The sequence below is a fragment of the Hippopotamus amphibius genome, chromosome 7, assembly GCF_030028045.1.
Source record: "Hippopotamus amphibius kiboko isolate mHipAmp2 chromosome 7, mHipAmp2.hap2, whole genome shotgun sequence".
In the NCBI taxonomy this organism is placed as follows: Eukaryota; Metazoa; Chordata; class Mammalia; order Artiodactyla; family Hippopotamidae; genus Hippopotamus; species Hippopotamus amphibius.
Window position 1 is genome coordinate 11,672,006 of NC_080192.1, and position 12,536 is coordinate 11,684,541.

Below are 12,536 nucleotides of genomic sequence, written 5' to 3' on the forward strand. Positions count from 1 at the left end.
ACAGATAAGGAAAGAGATGCTCTCTGAGTCCTGTTCAAGTATCCACTAAGGACCCCTTAATGCCAAGCTTTGTGTCAGTTCTGGGTCCACAGAGACAAATAAGGCACACTTCCTATCTGCCCTCAGGCAGCTCCTAGCCCAGGCAGAGAAAGCAGTAAGTACATGGACAATTAAAATCTAGTGTGTAAGTGCTATGAGAGAGAAATTCAAGATGATGTGGGCGTCTTTTTCTCCTATTTTTGAAAAAACTAATGTAAGTGATATATGTGTTAGAAATACAGATAAGAAAAAGAAAAAAATCAGTCACAATCCTTCTGCCAAGACATAACCTCTACTTACACTTTGATATAATGCCTTTTAAACCTCATTCTCTCTCTCTCTGCGACACACACACACATTACGAAAAAAGTAAATGAAATCCTGCTCTAATAGCGTTTCATAATTTACTCTTCCTCACTATATTTTAAGTCAGTAAATACAAAACTACATACAACTTCTGATGACTTTCTGGGTATTATTCAACCCGTAGATGTATCAAAATTTATTCCACCTCTTACATTGTACATTTATTTCCAAGATTTAATGACTATAAACAATGTTGCAAAGAAGAACTTTGAAACCCATCTTGGTGCACTTTCCCAGTTATTATTTTATGATTAATCATCAGACAAAAGTGATGAATTTACTTTCCCACCTGTATCTCTACACCTGGCTAACAGTGGACATTTTAATTCTTTTTTATTTATTTTTATTTATTTATTTATTATTTATTTTGTTTTTTTATTCTTTTTTAAAAAAAAGTTTGATAGGTGAAAAACGACATCCTATGTAGTTTTGTTTGCATTTTAGATGACTATTTTTTCCCATAATTACTAGCTATTTATATCTCTTCTTTTTTAATAGCCTGTTCCTTTTTTGGCCATTTTTATTTTGGAGTATTTGGGGTTTTTCTTATGGGCGCAGAAGAGCTCTTTACATATTGTTGATAATAACTCTTTGTCACAGAGTTGCGAAATCTCTTTTCCAGTTTTCTCTTGCCTTTAGAGTACACTTTTTTTGAAGTCCACTTGGAAGAATAGTTTAGTCATGATAGGAAGAATATTCCAAAAGGAAAGAGTAATGAAAAATTTGCCCTCTTGGATATAAAATGTATTATAAAGCTACCATCCTTAAAGTATTGTGGAACTGGCACAGGAACACACAGAAAGATCAATAGATACAACTCAGAAACAGATCCAAGAATATATGACTTCAGTAGGTGATGATGGTGCGTGGACAGCTGGCGTAATACAAAAATTATACTCGATTTCTTTCCCACTCCCAAATGAAAATGAATTCCAGATGGATTAAAAACGTAAAAAAAAATCTTTTAAAAACTAAAAAAAAAAATTAATCCTCTTGTTGTGGGCAGTAACAACAAAACAGAACCAAAAAAACCCCCAAATCAAACAAAAAGCGCGCTTTGCCTACCTAAGAAACCCCAAGAGAACATTTTGCAGCAAATATCTGAAAGGAAGTGTGCGCGTTAACCACGTGGAGGTAAAGAGAGGCTCGCAAGGGCACTCCAGGCTTAGGGAACCCGTCTGAGCAAAGGCCTGGAGGCTGAGAGACGGCAGCACGCCCACTCTAAGGAGAGGGTCAGAAATCGAACTTCGGACGCCCGCACACGGATCCGGGGCTGGGTCCAGGTCCGCCCCCACAGGCCATCTTAATTGTAAAATAGCACTTTTCCCATATATGGTACTTAATATCTGTTCTGGCAGAATGACATGGGTCAGGGAAAACAGCTCGCGGGGCGGGGTGTCAGGATCCCGGACTTTCCCAGTCTGCTCCCGCCCTGGCCCCGCCCTGGCGCAAGGCAGCGCACCAACATCCCTGCCGGGAGCCCTCTGCGAGTCTGCTCCTCCTGATTGGACTCTCTCTGTGTCAATCCTCCTCCTGGAACCTGGCTGTTCGTTGGGCCCGCCCTAAGGGGCGGGGCTCCCGCCTAGGAAGCGCGGGGGAAGGTGGAGAGGGCGGAGGCGGGGGCGGATGGGGAGAATGCATTCCCACCCCTCTGCCCCATAGGCTCCGCCCGCCGCCTTCCCACAGGTCAAGGGGTCTGTCCATCATGGCCAGATGCGGGCTGGAGTGGGTGAAACAACTCGGGGGGCGGGCTCGTCCCTCCAGACTCCGCCCCGCAGCCGGCGCCGGGCTCCGAATGGGCCGGTGCGGAGAGGGCGGAGCGGCAAGGCCGCGAGGAGCCGAGCAGGGTGCGGTGAGGCGCGCAGATCACCGCCGTTCCTGGGCAGGGTACCGGAGGCTGAGCGAGGCTGACCTGCTGCAGCTCCCGCCTCGCGCGCTCGCCTCACCCCGCCGTCGCCCGAGCGCTCGAGAAAGCCCTCTCGGGAGAAGTAGCGCCTGTTCCCTGGGGCAGATCCAGGTTCAGGTGAGCGAGCTCCCGCGGCGGGTCCCGCCCCGAGCCGGCGGGCAGGCGGGGCGGCGGCGACGGGACGCGCGGCGTCCGGGACCAGCGGGCCGACGTGTGGTTCTCGGTCTCCGCGCGGCCGGCTACAGGCGCGGGCGGGCGCTCACGCGGCGGGCCGGTCCCGGGCACCGCATCCTTCGCGGAGGGGCTCCGGCATCCCCTGCGCTGACGCCCGGGGAAGGCGCCGCTGGAAGCGAGGCCTCGGGGAGCAGAGGAAGGCTCCGGGGCCGGACGCTCCCCGGAAACCCTCCGTTCCCCCCCGGCCCCTCCCGCCGGCGCACCCCGCGGGCCGGGCACCGGGGAGCCTCGACGTCCCCCTCCTGCCGGGGCACGCGCCCCGCCCTCGCCTCGCCCAGTGCCCAAGTTGGGCAAACTTTTTAACCCCTTCCGGGGAGCCTGTGTCCCTTGGACCCGGCCGCGCGGGTGAGGGTAAGGCGGGGGGCTCGGGGCGGCGGCTCCTTTGGAAGTTTCCGGGCGTTTTCGAAACGGAGGTAACGGGCAGGCGGGGACCGTTTGGCAGCTGTCAGGGCGTCCTCCTGAGTCAGAATCGGACAATCCTGCAGCAGACATTGCGCCCGGCTCAGTTTCCGCCCTCGGCTCCCGACTTCCTCATTCGCCCGGCTGCGATCGGCTGGGCGGAGGCGGGGGTGGGGGGGGGTGGGGACCTGGAGAGGTGCGGGTGGGTGCAGGGGAAGGGGGACCTGGCGGGCACCGGGGCTCGAGGCAGGAAAGACTCGCCCTCTCCCCTACAGATCCTTCTCCTTTGACTTTTGACTTCTGCTCCCCGGGAGAGGGCCCTCACCAATCTCCGCGGTCCCGGCGCGCACCTGATTCCAGCGCACCTGCGGGCCGCCCCGGCAGGGCGGGGGCGGGGAGAGCCGGGCCCTGCTCCTTCAGGATCCGGCCTGGGCTATTGCATCGTTCCCGTTTGGACCAGATCCGGGGTTTTCTACTTACTCCCCACCCCCACCCCGCCCCAAACGTCCCTGTGCAGGGTCCTCACCCAGTGCTGCCCTGGGGCCACGCCCAGGGCAGGACGGCACCCCCTCCCATGCCTCCCGAGAACCCAAGTGTCTCAAACAGACTGGGTGCCCTCCTGGACCAGGCTGCCGGCTGTCTTGAGGTGGGGGCAGGGTGAGCGTCGGGGCTGCTGTCTGCGCGCCCCACCCAGCTTGTGTGGGGAGAAGGTTCCCGGGAAGTCCCAGGTGCTGGGGACCGGCGACTCTCTCCGCTGGGCAATTGAGAGGCCCAGCCGCGGTTCACGGCACCCTCTCCTGGGTTTGACAGGATGGCAAAGTAACTGTTGAGTAACTGTTGAAGAGGAAGAGCCTTAGCGCCTTCCTGCAGCACTGTGGCCATTTCTGACTGCTATCTGAGCCTGTAACCTCACGGGGTGGTTTATTCCCTTTTTGGTAAGGAGGGAGGCTGTTTTAAGGCCTATTTAGACAGTCACTTGATTAATATTAGCCAATTTATACACAAGGCTGCTAGGGGTGGGGGGAGGGCACACAGATGTGTAATTGAGCAAATATTTAACTGGCTTCTCTGTGCCAGGGACTCTACCAGGTGGTGGGGGGTGTGAGGTTGAGTAAGACCTGGCCCCTGCCCTGGGGCACCTAGGGGAGAGCCGAGACAGATCTGCAGATGACTCTAACGTGAGGCGAAGATGACAGAGGCCCCAGAAGGGTGCTGTGAGTCATGGGCATTGGGAGAAGGGAGCCAGCCCATCCGCGGGGGCACCCAGAGGCCTCTGCCTTCGTGGAGCTGACAGTCCTTAGGGGGAAATAGTGCCCAGTGACTGCAGTACAAAAGCAGCCTGTGATGAGTGTTCCAAGCAGGGCGCAGACAAAGGACTCCAGGGATTCTGACAGGGGCCACTTCTGTCTGGGATTGGAGGGACGCTGCCCCCAGGAAGGAGGAGGTTTGGCACACCAAGGCAAGCATTCGGTGTCGGAAAGTGAGGACTCATTTAGTGGATAATTGAGGAGTAATTAAAACCGTCAAGAGATTGCTCCATGTAATTTGAGAGCCGCTGTGCCCCCCAGATGGCTGCAGGGTGACATGGAAAAGCTCTCCTCTTCACATTCAGCAAGTCCCGGCAGTGCCTGGTGGGCAGATCCAGGTGCTGGGATTGGCAGGCTCTGTTTGGGGAAGGGCAGCCCAAGAGGTGCATTCTGTGGGGCTCCTCGTCCGAAGGGCACGTGAGGGTAGAGGAAAGAGAGGGGCAGGGCTTTCTGGTTTTCATCTTTTATTTTTAAACTTTTTAACCTAAGGGGTTGGAGCCGGGACAACTTCCCTCTTGCAGGATGGAGGACGCATGTTAATCACAGCTTGCCTCTTGCCCGTTCTTGCTCCGGAAAAAAAACAAAACAAGGATCTGTTAGCTTTTTAAAGGGAGAAAAGCACACTCAGAAAATGCTGCATTGTTGTGTGGCCTGGTGGAGGGTATTGCTAGAAGCCAGGCTAGCTGTGCTTTCTTCACTTCCTCTTCTAGCTAATCCTTCCATAAAGTACTTAAGACAGCCCTTACCAGCTTGACATCTTTATTTCAAAAGGAGAGGAGGGGTTAGCTGTTGTTTTCCTCTGAGCCCGGCCCTACCCTTCTCTTGGAGGGGGAGAAAGAGAAACCCAAGGCAAAGGGAAAAAAAGAAAAAGAAAAAGAAAAAACAACCCCATGCCTTGACAGCTTCCTCTCAGACATCATGTTCCAAAAATATTTAGAACAACAAAATCTGTGTGTCGTCTTAATTAAACAAACGTCCTAATTTGCTGAGCATAAAACAGCATCTCTGCCCGCAGGGGCAGGAAGTGCATTTTCCCTTTGTGCAGCCCCAGAGAGTCACTGCCTCTCAGCTTTAACCCTTGGTGTGCTGAGCCCCTGGGCTTAAGCCCTCTGGTGACAGAGGACCTCTGGCTGCCCCTGGGAAGCAGTGAGCTTTGGCACTAGGCAGAGTTCAGCTCTCGACCCTGCCACTTATATGACTTTAGGCAAGTCACATAACCTCCCTGAGCCTCAGTGTCCTCATCTGTAATATGGGAATCATGATACCTACCTGCAGGGTTAGATGTGAGAACTAAAAGAAATAACGTATGTAGAGGGCCTGATACATAGCGACTATGTACGTTTTTAATTTAACTCCCTAGGTTGTCAGGTGAGGTAATGGGAGGAGGGATAGATGGTTTCCCTGACTCCTAGCTCAGTGCTCTTTCTCCTTCTAAGAATGGTGTGCTTGTGTGGGTGCAGTGCTCATGGACCACAAAGTCCGAGTGGTAAAAAACACAGGTGCCTCTGGGGCCCATCTGCTGATGCTTTTGGATGCTCTCGGTGATGAGCTTGTGCTCACTAGTCTTGTGGCAGGGCCCTGGCCCAGGCAGAAGGTACACAAACTCACTGCGGTTTTAGTTCTTAAACATGGTGTCCATGATCTAGGAGAGAGCCAAGGGGTGACATGGAAAGAGCACTGGACTTAGAGTCTGGAGGCCTGGCTTCCGGCTTTGGCTCTGGTTGGGAGAACACTTGATTTTGGTAGAAGATGCCATATCGCTCTGTAAAGACATCATACCAGTTTGTGTGTCCATCAGTTTTACGCAAGAGTGCTTGGGAAACTGAAACATGCAGTCATTGAAATTTCTCCAAGAGGCCCCAGTTTCTTAGGCACTCTTAAATGCCCTATTGATGGGAGTCTAAGTTGTGACAGCTCGCTTTTTAGAAGGTAGTTTGGCAATATCTTCAAAGCATAGTCCTGACTGATTTCTAGGAACTCACCCAGCAGATAAACTCAAACATGCGAAAGGAAATGTCTGAGGATCTTCTTTGCAGCATTGTCATAGAAAAAGACAGGAAACAGGCTGTCTATTAAGAGGGTCAAATAAATTATGGCACAGCTGTACAGTGGAAATCCTTGCAGCCCTTAAAAAGTGAGGCTGACTCATAGGTACCGATAGGGCATGCTCTCCAAGCTATATTGTAAGTGGATAAAACTAGGATATATGTTGCTCCCTTTTGGTTGAAACATGGTATGTTGCCTCGGCTCTATGAGTGGACAGCTACAGAAACCCGGGTAATAGTGGTTTCTAGAGGGTTTCCTGGGCCTCTAAAAAGGGCCCCGGAAGCCAGAGTCCTGAGTGAGCATTGCTTTTTTCACTAAATGCCTTTTTACATGCATTGCCCTTGAATAGTCAAAAATTCAAAATTTTCTTAGTTTTATTATCTATAAAAATAAGTGGACGGCCAGCCGGTCTTAGAGTTCTCCACTTTAAAATGCATTGCTTGAGATTCCAGATTGCATGCTGAGTGCCTATTGTATACAGGGAAGGAGGAAGGGTCTTAAAAATGGACTGAATTTCTCTGTGGTTGGAACATTTTTGGGCCTGTTTTCTTCTCCGTGATGTCACATTATCACCAGAGTAACCCTTTTTAACAAATGTCTGCTCTGATCCAGTCCCTCGTGTTCTGGAAAATGGTAGATGATTGCTTTTACTCTCTGCTGTATGAGAAAAGGAAGCCCACGGGATGTGTCTGGAAAGTATTTTGGGAGGTCCCTTTGCCAGCTTTCCCACAATCTCCCTGCCTCCAAACTGTCCTCTTGTCCTTTCCTTGGAGAGCCCACCGTGACCGGAAGGCTAGACCAGACCTTTATTCTCTTGGGTCCTCCCCATTCATAAACTTGGGATCTTTGCAACCAACCCCATCTTCGACAGTCACTCAGGCATCTGGCCTGTGGGTTTTATGTTAATGATATTGGAAGAGCCCAGATTCTTGGGAAAATGTGATCAGAGGAGTGTTTTGAATTGGAGGGCCCCGATCCCCTTCTCAAGGAGGGCTGCCTTAGCCTTGCACCATGTGGGCCCCAGAGAAGATGCGGGCTCTGCTCACCACTGAGTTGGAGCTCTCTGTAGCACAGCCGGTGGAAGACCCCTTCATGGCCTCGGGTAGGCCTCTGTCCCTGCCAGGCAGGCAGCCTCTGAGCCTCCTGGAAAGATGGTGTGAGTCACACATGAGTACTTAAAATGAGCCTGGGTCTAAAATGGGCCTGCCACCCCATGGGCGGGTGGTTTGAAGGCTGGATGCCAGCCTGTATCTGCCCCCTCTGTCCCCACCTGCTCCTCAGGCTTCGATGACACCAGATATTTGGGGAGCTGGAGGGGAGCCTCCCTCTTGTGTCTGATGCGGGTCTCTTTAAAAAGTAACTGAGGCAGGCAGGCTGCTGTTGGTATTTCTCGGGCCCCCATTCGGCCGACTGGTTTCTCCAGCCTGAGGTGATTCAGCACCCCGGATGGGACACAGCACACTTGGGATGGGATATTGCACACCTGGGCCTGGGCAGGTGGGCCCAGAGAAGGCTTCTGGCCGATCTTTGGCTGAGGGCGAGGCCGTCTAGGAAGTTTCTCCCCAGTCTGACTCTCCTGTTCTCACAGCGGTGCCTTCAGCAGCTGTCTTCATTTCCAGCCTGGGTGGGGAAGCCTCCCGCCGCGGCTGGAGGGAACCTTGCAGGGCCTTCTGGAAGTTGCCACCAAAGGGTGTGGCTTCCTTCCCTGGGCAGGTTGGGCTTGCCGCATGCAGGGAAGTTGAAGGTGCAGCTGGCCTTCCCCTGCCTGCAGGTCACTTCCTTGGTGCCTCCGAGAGGCCCTTGGTCCTTACGGTGCTGCCCAGAGGAACAGGGGGCCTCGGGGAGAGGTCCCTCTCTCACCTCCGTGAACATTATTTTGGGAACTTCCGTCTCAGGTTTTCTTTTCCTTTCATTTTAACTCTCATTCTGAATGATGCCCTGCGTAAAAGAAAAATCAACAATGACAGTACGATCCTCCTTACTGGATTTGCTTAGGATTATAGAATGTGTGAGCCGGAAGGGGTCTTAGGGTTAGTGTAATGTTTATACCCCCTCGCCCCCCATTAGAGGAGTGAGTTGCCCAAGCTCATTCTGTGAGTTGGTAGAAGAAAGCTCCGGCGCCTGATTTCCCTCAACCCCAGTGCCTTTCTCTTAAAATCACGTGGCCTCGTTTAAAAGTGTTTTTGAGCTGTTATCATGCCTTTCCTCGCCTTTATGCCCTGTTTAGCCCAGCAACACATACTTAGCTCCTTTAATCTTTCCTCAAGAGTCTGTTCTTACACACCCTTAATCTTTTTCTTTTTTTAGGGGTGGGGGGGAGGGGCCCAAGGGTTAAGAAATGGAGTGGGAAGTGTTTCAGATTTCTCTGAACTTCTTCCAGTTGGACAGTTCCACTTGGGCTGGAAGTTCCCACAGCTCAAAGATCAATATTTCACATGGGGCAGCGCCAGGCAGTGGGTGGGCCACTCAGAGAGCCACACCGGCTTTCCACTGCCCTTCAGCTAGTCCTGGTTTCTAGTAATTTTAAGTCACTTAACGTCTTGGGTGATCAATGTGTTGTATTTTTGATACAAAACCCATGTAAGAGGGAACCAAACCAGGGCTTTGGGGATCCGGCAGGGCCAGGGCCAGGACCAGGACCAGACCCTTGCCTTTCCTCCTGCTAACTGTTAGGCTGGAACCTCCGTTTCCTCACTGACCACAAGGAGATGCTGCTTTTGTCGGCTTCTTGTAATTTACATATAGATACAGGCCAAGTGGCCTGGTGCTTGTCCTCCTCCTCCCCCTCTTCCTCCCCTTCTTAGCGCCTCACCAACATCTTCTGTCCTCGTGTGGTAGGAGGTGTACGTTCAGGTTTGAAAGATTTTGAATTTGCCCAACAAGCCTGTCCCTCCATAACAAGGCGTGGTGAGATGCCTGAGGAACCTGTGAGAAGAGTCCCTGGGCTTGGAGACTGAGGTTTTCCAGGCCTGCAGCCTTTGCATTCTTCTCCCCAGACCATACAGTTCAACTTGTGATGCTGATCTGAGCTGGTTTACGCATTTTAAAAAAGCAGTTACAAAGCTGCTGGGGCACCTTTTTTCCTATGTTGTCTATGTTCAAAAGCCGCCGCGTTTCCTGTGTTTTGCATTAAGTCACTGGGCTGGAGAAGGCCGCTTCCTGTCTGATAACATAAAGACGAGGCATTTGGAACCATTTGGGTGACTTAATCTAACCGGGCTGGAATGGGGGAGAAGGTTTTAGAACCCGCTGAGCCGGGAGGTCAGAGGCAGGGTCTTTTTTCATCTCTCCACCCCCACATCCTTGCCAGCGCCGGGCATGGACTTGACCTCTCGTCCTTGTTGCATGAGTGGAGCTCAGGTCTCACTGGTACCTGTGCCTGTAAGCCTGGGGACGTGGAGGCCCAGGCAGCCAAAGCTCTGGAGTGCCATTTAGTCATCTCTCCATTTCACGATAGACCATGCTCGGTACTTGTCTGGAAATCTCTGGGGTAAGAAAGTTGATGGCAGGGAGTTATTTTAAAGTTTTTGTCTATTTTTTAATAGCGAAGAGCCAACTGTTGGGTATTGATTCCAACTTTCTCGGCCAAGTCAATCATCAGAGATGCCTTGGGCTCTTGCTGTGTGGCCTGCCCTGTGCTGGGCCTGCTGAGGCTTCGGTGGGGATAAGGACAGAGAGCCCATCCCTGGCCTCAGGAGCCTTACGCTTTATTAGGGAATTGGGACACCGGGACAGAGACGGGGCGTGAGGCAGCCCGTGCCACCCTGAGTGAGCGGGGATTTCTGGGCATCATGAGCCAGCTTCCTGGAGGCTTGACTTGCCCAGGGGGAGGAGGGAAGATGGGGAAGGTGGACAAAGAAGGAAGGAAGAGGCTCTGGTGGAAGGGCACTGGCCTGGGAATCAGGATGACTGGGTTGAAGTCCCAGCTCTGCCCATAATAGTGATAATAATAAGAGTTAGGTTTTGTTGCCCACTTGCTAGGTACCAGGCACTGTGCTAGTGCTTTTACATGACTTCTCTCATTTAGTTCTTCCCTCATTCCCAGGAGTAGGAAGTTATCCCCATTTTACAGGTGAGGAGACTGAGCAGGGATTCAGACTCAGGCACTCTGACCCCTGTGTGACCTTGGAGATGCCCTGCCCTCCTGGGCTGGCCTGTTCTCACTTGACAGCAAAGGGTTGGACTGGCCCCTGAGGGCTCCTCCCTCGCCAGTGGCCGAGAATTAATGAAAAGAGCAGAGCTTTGGGCTGAGGCACAGCTGGGCTCCTCATCTGTAGCGCTACGGCGAGGTTGCCAGTTCGATGGTGTTGCCTTGGCTTACTGACTTCACCTTTAACCTCAAATGGCCATTTTTCAAATGCATGTGGTTTGTCCGAAGGGAGGGCCGCGGAAATCCCTGCTGCTGTGCCTGCCTGCTGTTGGTGGGGCCCGGGCTGGTCCTCACCGGGAGCCAGCCAGCCAGTCAGAGGGCCCGCCACCATCTCCATGGTGGGCTCTTCTGGACATCAGGCCACTTGCAGCCTTGCATTATTTCTTGCTTCATTCGTCCCTCTGTCCGTCATCATGCAGTAACCACTCCTCAGAGCTTTATAGTGTGTGCTGGGTGCTTAGCTGGGTGCTGGGAATAAGGAGGGGAAGGAATCGGGGGCCCTTGTTTCCGGGAGCTTTTGGTGTCCCATCAGAGTGCTGGGGGCCCAGGGGGATCTGAGAAGGCTTCCTGGAGGAGGCGGCGTCTGAGCTGATTGCAGGGTAGGGACGTGGCACAGCACATCCAGGGAACAGGGCTGGGACCATGTTCATTTGCTCAGACTTCGGTGGAGCTTTGATCAAGGGTGATTCAGGTGGCCAAGGCCCTCTGAGTCACCCTGGGGTAGTAAAAGATTTCCTCTCCCCTTTAGCGGCTCTGGGCCCAGCCCTATCTGGAAGCCCCTTACACAGCCCAAATGGCCCATGAAGGCCCAGTTCCCTGTGCTATTTCCTGGGAAGTGTGGGGGTGCAAGATTCCACTCCCAGGTCCTTAATCTCTGGGAGGCTGCTGGGAATTCTGCCTGTGGCCTCTGGTTATGTGGTCAGCACACTGTTCCCAGCTGAAGGATTTGCGATGAGATTTTTCATGGAGTGTTGAGAGAGATGTAATTGTTACTGGAATCAGTTCCCTTTTTAAAGAAAAAGAAAAGCAGGGAAGGGAGGTTTGTTTATAGCACAATATAATAACAAAGCTGGCAAGAAACAGATTTGCCCCTCGCTCCATCCACTGTTTGCATCTTTCTGGGTTTCCTGTCCATATACATGCATATTTTGCAAAAGTAAATACTAAAATTAAGTATAAAATTAGATACTGTTGTGTATTCTGACAACTCAGTGCTGTAATATAAAGTGTCTTATGTTGCAGCCGTCTCCACAATTATTATTTTAATGGCTATGTTATGGTCCACGGTGGGAAAGAACCATTAGTGACTTTTAGCTAGAAAGTTCCATGGGTTTATTGAGTCTTTCGGAAATTCGTTTATTCAGCAAATACAGAAACTGCTGGGTGGTTAGAATGTAGATGAATGAGACATCCCATGTCCTGCCCTCGAGGGGCTCACAGTTCTACACCCAGGGGAGAATCACTGCGCTTGGGTGTTGTGAGTTGTGATGGGGGTAAGCCCGGGAGAAAGTGGCAGCTTAGACGCCCAGGTTGAGTTGATGGAAAACAGGTAAAACCACTTTGTCATCAGTGAGTGGTGAGAAAGCACAGGAACGTGGTCCTGGGAGATCTTTGCGGGCTCATTGGAGGAAGATCTTTATGCCCTCCCTCTCTGAGTGGTTCAGGCAGGTCTGGACCAGAAAACACACGGGGTGGTGGTGAGGGGGCGGGTAGTGAGGGACAGTGGCTCCAAGGGACCATGTCAGTGGGGAGGCTGGGGTCTCTGGGCCTCCTGAGGGAGGCCCCTCAGTGACCATGGGTGGGAGGCGGCCAAGGGTGGGGACAGCAGGTTGGGGTGCGGGTATCTGAGGACTGTCCAAAGCCAGGCAGGCCACTTGGGCCCTGCTGTGGCTCTTGCCTCTGGGGAAGGAACCAATTGTAGCAACAAGTTGCAACAGTGTAGTTTTGTTTAAAGAGGAAGTTTCAGAATCCTAGTGGCTGCTTTTGAGCAGGTAGATGTTTACCACAGTAAAGGAGTTATTTGGGGCGCGGCTGGGCTGGGTGGGAGAGAAGATGGGTGGTCAAGGGCCTAGAATGCTGTGTCTTTGCT

General features: G+C 52.2%; 1 protein-coding gene across 2 annotated transcripts in view; it reads left to right on the forward strand.

The window, feature by feature from the left end:
- Positions 1 to 2,222: 2,222 nt before the first annotated feature.
- MYH9 (myosin heavy chain 9) overlaps positions 2,223 to 12,536 on the forward strand; it is a 92,107-nt gene continuing 81,793 nt past the window's right edge. For both annotated transcript variants that reach the window (XM_057743097.1, XM_057743098.1), the window contains exon 1: positions 2,223 to 2,428. The gene's annotated coding sequence lies outside the window, so the exon portion shown is untranslated. The remainder of the gene's footprint in view (positions 2,429 to 12,536) is intronic.